The sequence below is a fragment of the Mastomys coucha genome, unplaced genomic scaffold (assembly GCF_008632895.1).
Source record: "Mastomys coucha isolate ucsf_1 unplaced genomic scaffold, UCSF_Mcou_1 pScaffold12, whole genome shotgun sequence".
NCBI classification, from domain to species: Eukaryota; Metazoa; Chordata; class Mammalia; order Rodentia; family Muridae; genus Mastomys; species Mastomys coucha.
Window position 1 is genome coordinate 57,218,302 of NW_022196894.1, and position 9,223 is coordinate 57,227,524.

The 9,223-nt window shown below is 39.5% G+C and overlaps 1 protein-coding gene and 1 non-coding gene across 6 annotated transcripts in view; one reads left to right on the forward strand and one right to left on the reverse strand.

The window, feature by feature from the left end:
* The window catches only part of Epha6 (EPH receptor A6), a 922,972-nt gene that overhangs the window by 132,331 nt on the left and 781,418 nt on the right, over window positions 1–9,223 (reverse strand). The gene's annotated exons all lie outside the window — the stretch shown is intronic.
* On the forward strand, window positions 5,062–5,207 carry LOC116086692. Its single transcript, XR_004117063.1, has one exon.

The window sequence follows — 9,223 nt, forward strand, 5'->3', positions numbered from 1 at the left end:
CAATAGCCTCTCATAGGCTGTCTTCACGGTGCCAAGCCTCAACTCCTTTGCATGACACCTTCAGTCCTGGGGCATCAATTGCAAACTGAGGCTGCACCTTCACTTATGGCCTTCCATGGCCTCTTACTGTGCTGAGCCTCAGCTGCTCTTCATGATCCCTTCATGCTGTCAAAACCAGTAACACCTGGGTGACTCTTACACATTACCAAGTCCTGCTGCAGCACAAGGTACAACCTTGTCTATCTCTGAGCACAGCCTCTTTGTGCTCTCAGAAAACACTTCCCAGAAGATGTCACCTCAATGATGCTGATCTCTTTTTTTTTCTTTTCTTTTTTTTCTGTTTAAAGATTTATTTATTTCATGTATATGAGTACACACTATAGCTGTACCGATAGTTGTGAGCCTTTATCTGGTTGTTGGGAATTGATTTTTAGGATCTCTGATCATTCTGGTCAACCTGGCTCGCTCCAGCCCAAAGACTTATTTATTATTATAAATAAGTACACTGTAGCTGTCTTCAGATGCACCAGAAGAAGGTGTCCGATCTCATTATGGGTGGCTGTGAGCCATCATGTGGTTGCTGGGATTTGAACTCAGAAGCTTTGCAAGAGTAGTCGGTACTATTACCTGCTGAGCCATCTCTCCAGCCCTGATGCTGATCTCTTCTTAATCACCTCTAATCTCTTAACTCTAGCTAACCAGCATCAATAGTCCCAGTAATGCAAAGTATTCACTTTAGTAGTTCTGGTATCTTGTTAATCACAGCTGATACTTCAGCCCCAGCTAACCAGAACCACAGAATCTTCACAGTCAAAACATGGCCCTGATAAGAGTCTTTAATCTTCCCTCTGAAATTTCACAAGCCAGGCCTCCATCTTCTGCACTGTTCTCAACATGATCTTCCAAGCTCCTACACAACATCCCATAGAGCTCTTAAACAATGGTTCTTCTAGCTCAAAGTTCCAGTTCAAAGTTCTAGCTCAAAGTTCAGTCCTCCCCAAAACATGGTCAGGTTGTCGCAGGAATACCCCACTCCTGGTACCAATTTGTCTTAGTCAGGGTTTCTATTCCTGCACAAACATCATGACCAAAAAGCAAGTTGGGGAGGAAAGGGTTTATTTGGCTTACTTCCACATTGCTGTTGATCACCAGAGGAAGTCAGGACTGGAACTCAGGCAGGTCAGGAAGCAGGAGCTGATGCAGAGGCCATGGAGGGATGTTACTTACTGGCTTGCTCAGCCTGCTCTCTTATAGAACCCAAGACCTCCAGCCCAGGGATGGTACCACCCACAAGGGGCAATTGAGAAAATGCCCCACAGCTGGATCTCATGGAGGCACTTCCCCAACTGAAACTCCCTTCTCTGTGATAACTCCAGCCTGTGTCAAGTTGACACGAAAAACCAGCCAGTACAACAGCCTTTTTAAAAATTGTCCTTGGTATATCAGTGGAACATTAATATTTCTAAATTTTGTCTGGGATTATATACTCTCAAGATAAATGCTTGTGAGATAGTCTAAAAGCAGGACTAGGCATGATGGGCATTTAAATGGTGGTACATTAAAAAAATATGTCTTTCTTCTTAAGAAAATCAACAAAATAGACAAACTCTTGACAAAACTAACTAAAAGGCAGAGAGAGAGAGAGAGAGAGAGAGAGAGAGAGAGAGAGAGAGAGAGAGAATACCAAATTAACAAAATCATAAATGAAAAGTGAGACATAATAATGAACACTGAGGAAATTCACAGAATCATTAGGTCTTATTTCAGTAGCCTTTACTCCACAAAATTAGAAATTCTAAATTAAATGGATGATTTTTCTAGACAGATACCAATTCAAAGCTAAATCAAGATCAGGTAAACTATCCAAATAGTTCTATAACCACTAAGGAAATAGAATCAGTTCTTAAAAATCTCCTGATCAAAAAAAAAAAAAAAAAAAAAAAAAAAAGCCCAGATCCAGATGGTTTTAGTGTAGAATTCTACCAGAGTTTCAAAGAAGAGCTAATACCAGTACTCTTCAAATTATTCCACAAAATAAAAATAGAAGGAACATGGTCAAATTCATTCTATGAGGCCACAGTCACCCTGATCCCTAAACTACACAAAGACTCAACAAAGAAAGAGAATTTCAGATAAAATTTCCCTTATGAATACTGGTGCAAAAAAACTCTACTAAATACTCACAAAAGGAATCCAACATATCAAAGACACCATCCACCATGAGTAAGTAGGTTTCATTCCAGGGATGCAGGGGTGGTTCAGTATATGAAAATCCATTACCATAATCCACCATATAAATAAACCGAAAGTAACTAACCACATGATCACTTCACTAAATGCTGAAAAAGCACTCGACAAAATGGCAGCCAACAGACTGGGAAGAGATCTTCACTAACCCTTCATCTACAGAGAGATAATATCCAGAAATACATAAAGAACTCAAGAAGTTAAACTGCAAAATACCAAATAACCCAATCAAAACTGGGGTACAGAACTAAACAGAATTTTCAACAGAGGAATCTCAGGTCGAAAAACACTTAAAGAAATGTTCAACATCCTTAGACATCACAGAGATGTAAATCAAAATGACCCTGAGATTCTTCCTTATTCCCATCAGAATAGCTGAGATCAAAACCTCAAGTGACAACACATGCTGGTGGGGATGGGGTGACAGGGGAACACTCCTTCATTACTGGTAGGATTGCAAACTTGCAAAACCACTCTGGAAATTAATCTGGCAGTTTCTTAGAAAATTGGAAACAGTTTTACTTGAAGACCCAGCTCCTGGGCATATAATCAAAAGATACTCCACCAGACCCCAAGGGCATATGCTTTGCTATGTTAATAGCAACCTTACTCATAATAGCCAGAAACTGGAAGCAACTCAGATGTCCCTCAATCAAAGAATGGATACAGAAAATGTGGTACATATACACAACAGAGTACTATTCAGGCATTAAAAGCAAGGACATCATGAATTTTGCAGGCAAATTGATGGAAGTTGAGAATATCATCCTGAGTGAGGTAACCTGCCACACTCACTCCAGTGGAGTCTGTGTGACAAGTCCAAAAGCTTGGCTGCATTCCTGAGGCGAAAAGAAACTGGTCTCTTAGAGGTCCTTGGCGTCCCATAATGCAGACATGGTTCCTTGCGATAGTCGATGGATGGTTTTGCATGCTTTCTTTCAGTATTGTTCTATTATAGGTATAGTGGTGCCCCCAAGGAATGATTTGACAAATAGCCAAGTTAGATTGGACATTGTTTCCTGGCCTCCACGAGTGTCCCAACATCCTAGTCAATGCTGAGCTGACCCTGGGCTGACCCTGGGCTTGGAATTTTGCAAAGAATGTTACTTATTCAGATGAATTGCCTCTAGTGTTGAAAGAGAGATAGTGAAAGAAAGCAGGCATTGCAGTTTACTGGATAAGAGTTAATAATCCCAGGGCAAGTTCAACAAAGTAAACTTAGAATTCTCATTACAGTCATGTATGACAGACTACATTACATAATAGAAAAAAGTTGGTAGGCTCCTTTGGTAAATGGAGGTCCCCCACAAGTACTTAGAATAACAGCTGAGTCACTCCCATTTACAGGAATTTAAAGTGGTCTAAGAAGGAACTAGAGTATCTAGAAAGTAGGTGGGTTGTGGTCTAAGAAGGAACTAGAGTACTTTAGATAAGGCTGACTTTATTTCAATTGTAACCACTGCCTAGTTCCTGCCAATTTTCATGCACATATTTTTCTATTAGAGTACTTTAGATAAGGCTGACTTTATTTCAGTTGTAGCCACTGCCTAGTTCCTGTGATTTTCATGTATGAATTTTCTGTTTTGTTTAAAGGATCATTATGTATCAGATGACCTTGATGTACCTTGGCTGCTGTATTACCTAACTTCATTTTTTCTTCTGTAATGACCATAAAAGTCTGATGCTTACTTTGTGAAATTATACTCTGATTCAGCACTGTCTTGTGTTCATGTTCATTTGTCACTCACTCACTCATTGCCCACCTGAGTGCCAGAACCCTGATTCTCCTTGGGTTGAGGGACCCCAACTGGGTCGGCCCACAGCAGTAACCCAGTCCCAAAGGTACATGCGTAGCATGTACTCACTGGTAAGTGGATATTAGCCTAAAAGGTTGGAATACCCATGATACACAATATAGACCATAAGAAGTTAAGCAAGAAGTTAAGCCCAAGTGAGGATGCTTGAGTCCCATTTAGAGGGGGAACAAAATAATCATGGGAGACAGAGGGAGAGAGGGACCTTGGTGGGTGAAAAGAGGGCTAGGGGAGTAGAGGGGCAGGATCAGGTATGGGGAGAGTCCCAGTAAGCCCGGAGAATAAATGGAAATCTGCAGCTGCCACAAGTTGGAATGGGGAGATTCTCTAGGGAGTCCCAGAGACCTGGGATGAAGAAGGCTCCCAGGAGTCAATGCAGGGGACCTTAGCAGAAATGCTCAACAGCTGGGATATGGAACCTAAAGAGACCACTTCTAGTAGCCAGAGATCTCCAGTGGAGGACTGGGGACACCAACCCACCTACAAAACTTTTAAGCTAAAATTGGTCCTGTCTAAAAGAAATTCAGGGACAAAGATAGAGAAGAAACTGAAAAAAATGGCAGAACAGTTACTGGCCCATTTTGAGACTGTAAGATCTGAGTAATCAGGGACATCTCAGAAAAACACCAGGAGGCCAGGAATTTCCTTAATAAGATAAGCTCAGAAACTTTAGGAAGGTAGTGGAATTCTCTGGAAGGGAAAGGCTAATTAACATTCCTCAGATCACAGGGTGAGAAACTACCTGCGGGTGGGGGGCACATTCCGCAGGGTGGGTCTTTGCCCATCTTCAGACAAGGGAAATCCTTGCCACCTCTTTCCCTATAGACCAACCAGTTTAAAAAGTCACACTGTTCTACCAATCACATTGACTAATGGCTGCTGCCCTGAAAATTGTATAAAAGCTCATTGAACAAACTGTGGATCCTTAAATCTGTCTCTTTAGCTAGACATCTATCTATCCATCTATCCATTGTTCATAAAGTAAGTATTACCCAAATGAGAGGGAAGCTCCATGGTACTGTTGCCATGGTGATAATGGCTGTGCCATGTCATTGTCAATCCACCAACAGTCAGAGAAGATTTGCAGTCAAGATATTGTTTAGCAGACAGAGCAGTTTTGGTTGGACACTAAGTACTGCTCCAAAAACTCAAGTTACTAAGTGGGTTGCTGGAGGTGACCTGTTTGCACCAAGGGAGTAAATGTAAAATCAGAGTTCACACAAGTGAGCAGTGGAGTTTGCAAAGTCATGGCTGTGCGGGAAACCCAAGCCAGGAAAACTGAAGACAGATGGGAACCGCCTAGTGGATTCCTTGTTATTTGTGTTGATTCTTGTTCTTCTTCTAATGGCAAGTTCCAAACTAAAATCTTGTTATTTTGAAAAATAGAGATTAAAATAAAAAAAGGGTAATCTCCAAAAGTAATTAAGTATTGTTTGGGTCAGCATATCTTAATTGCTACCACATTGGCCTGTGGAAAATACACAACATTATACATCGCTATAAACCTGTATCATTCTAAAATCTTGCAGGTACGTTCCCATTTAACACTCAAAATAAGTATGAGAGATAAGTAGAGCTATTATGATCATGTATTAATGGAGCTAGGGTTTATAAACACTATACAGCAGAGCTTTTTAAACTATGGGTTGTAGCTCAACATGGAATCATGTGATTGGATATGGGGTCAGGAATATTTGATAATAGTAGAAAGTTTAAGGATAGGCAATGCCAAAAAATTTAATTACAAACAATTGTGAGACAAATTTAGGTGTTTCCAGCTATGTTTGCTCATGTTGCATTGCTGGGACTTTGCTTCAGTACTGGTTCTGAACACACATGTGCATTTTGCAGTGTGAATGTTATGGTGCCATGTAGTGCCACAGGATCACATCAGCTTGAAATACATCTGCTCAGATAAAAGACATACATGTTAGGAACTGCAGGGTTTCTGCTGAACATGTGACGTTCTCTGCTGTTATGAAAAGATAATACTTTCATTATGAAAAACAAAGACAATATTTTCTTGCATAATTCTTTAGCACATAAGTTATCAAATTGGTATACTTTTTGACGGTATATTAGAACCGTTGAGTTTGCTAATTGAGGAGCAGAGGTGAGATTCATAAAGAAAATCATTTGATGAATATTAGTTTGGAGTTAGAATTTTTAATAATTGAAATGGTGCTAAATACACTGCCATTTTATATTACGTATTTATACAAAGTAGCACCTTCAGTATTAATAATTCTGAATCAAAATATTGGTGAACTATTGAAATCACTGAAGATGGTTTGTGTACTATATTTTCAAGTAAGGCTCAATTATTTTAAAATATCTTCAGTTAAAAAAATTATTTTAAAATAATGTGTGTATTATGTGTATATATATGTACATGCATATGAGTATGTGAATACAAGCCTGTACATGTCATGCTATACCCTTGGATGTCAGAAGACAATTCAAGTGTTTGTCTTTCCCTTCTATATGATTGGAGACAGGATACACTGTTCATTTCAGTAATCAGAAGGTTGTCTGGCTTGTGAGCATCTGAAGATGCTCATGCCTCCACCTCCCATCTTGTCAGAGAAGCCCTATGATTAGAGACAAATGCTAGCACATCTGAATTTATGAGGGTTTTAGGGACCCAAACTCATTTCATTATACTTGCACAGCAAGAGCTACGCCCTCTGAGCAGTCCCCCCAGCAACAACATGTAATTCCTTCTTTAAAAATGTATTTATTTACTTTATGTGTATGAGTGCTTTACCTGGATGTATGTGTGTACACCACATGAATGCCTGGTGCCTGTAGAGGTCAGAAGATACCACTAGAACTGGAGTTAGTAATGGTTGAGTCACCATGTGGGCACTCAGAGCTGAGTCCATATCCTCTGAGAAAGCAAGTGCTGTAAACCACAGAGCCATTGCTTCAGACCCCACATTCTAATTTCTTTATGTGTGAACAAATGATCATGTGCACCTCATTAGTGTGAACATTTCCATTTGTCTTTAAAACTAATGAAATCATGCATGGAAAAGGAATTGATTTAAAGCAACGGTTTCTTCATGATTCATTATTAGCAAATGGTTAAATGGTTGGTTTCTATACTTCTTTTTATATACCAATACACATACCTAAAGTTATATAAAAGTTTCTTGGGTGAGATTAATTGTGAGAAGAAATAATTAAACAGGCCTGATGCATTCTGATGTATTACCTTGTCTCTCCTTGTCTTCACCTAGCCTAGGAGAGTTTGGACAGCACTATTTGGAATAATAAGATTTGCCATAAAAAGATCTCTGAGAGTAATAAACTAAAACCAAGCAAACATGAACATTACAGGAAAGTCAACAGAGGCTATTCTTTTCATCAATGTCTGGCTAAGAGGAATAGCCTCATTTATTCATACATGAGGCACTGTGCAACATTTTTCTCTAGACATAATGTAACTGCTCTTCTAAGAAAATCTGTTTCCCTTTGTCTATTCAATGACAACATGACTTTTACAAATTCAGTTCAGGACTTGTCTTTCTTGAGTATGGTGTGCAGTTAATAAAGAATGACTGAATTTAAACAAACTTTTTGAGCATCTTGTTGTGTACTGATGGCTACTGTTTGATATTCCCATTGTTCTGTATAAAACAGATTGTTCTCTTAAGGCTGGCCATGAGTCTTACCCCTTTTATGTAGCATTTGTATGACAGCACCCACTACACTGCCATCCATAGCATAGTGCTTGATAAATATTAATTCAAATTCAATTGAATTGTTTACGAGGGGTGGAGAAAAGTCTGAGAACACTAAAATTTAATATCTTTGGGCTTCCTACTGGAGATTAATCAAAAGGAAACTGTGATTTTTTTTTTATATGACATATGGTTTCTTTCCCAAAACGGAGATCCAAATGGAAGCAAGTGAAGGTGGCATATTTATACGATGTATTTGGAACTTAGTGACTAGAATTCTGTTTGTTTTTACCCAGCTCTTTCTTTGCTTTCTCATCCTGACTGCTGAAAAACGGGGAGTTTACCCTCTAACTGACAGGAAGGGTGAACCAGATTGGAAGGGTTTGCTGAAAGCTGTACATAATAATGACTGCTATTCCATCAAGCCTTCCCTCAGACCCTGGGGCACAGCATCCTCCAGATCTAAGCTGTCACTGGCATGTCACATCATCTCTGTAGCAACTCCAGTTGTTTCGATGGTTCTCAAGGCCCCCCTCAGTGAGGTGCACCCATAGATATGTTAGCCTTTTCAAATGCTCACTCTTCTTAGACAGAGTTCAGGTATCTGGCCTGAGTTTAGAACAAATACTGGATTAGAGTGTCGTGCTATGGGAAGCTACTGTATAATTATGTGTCGAGTTTTGCTTTTTGGTAAATATATGGAGGTCCTAATAACACGGAAGTCTTATACTGTCATTGCCTAACATCTTCAGAGATAGAACAAGACGCAATGTTTCCATCATGAATATGAAATTGTGACTCCCCTTTAGATCTTTAGTCTCCCATCTTTATTTTGATCAATCTTTTTTTATTCACCCCTAAAACTAGTAACAACTAACATGCTTGGCTTATACAGTTTCCCCTCTAAGGAATATTGACTTTTTTTTTCTTCTCTTGAGCTTTTCATGACAAATTTCATCTTCCAGATGGCCTTTTACACAAATCCATGCCCCGAGACAATACTCTTCAAGTGTCTACTGTGGGGCAGTGATTCCTCTGGTTGACAGAGGCTGACATGAAAACCCAAACCGAGAACAGGTTTTTGTACTAATTGTTTCTGTTTTTATGGGAGACAGAAGACTAGAAAAGAAATAGTAAAAAATAAGCAAGGTCATTTTAAATAATGGTGGTAAAACAAATATGTCCGAATGATTCAGAAGAGAATGGTGTAATGGGGCCTGTGGATAGTTCTTAGCACATATCAGTGTCTGAGGTACAGAACGGATTAGTTTGGTAAGATAAGGGAAAGCCAGACAGGCTGCAGTCTCTCCCATCCGGAGAGCATAGGAGGTCCTAAAAAGGTTGATAAGGTAAAATCAGGGAGATCCATGAAAGTCAGCATAGCCAAAACCCTATTCAAAACATACAAAGTATCCACTCCTCTGTTGAGGGACATCTGGGTTGTTTCCAGGTTCTGGCTATTATAAATAAGGCTGC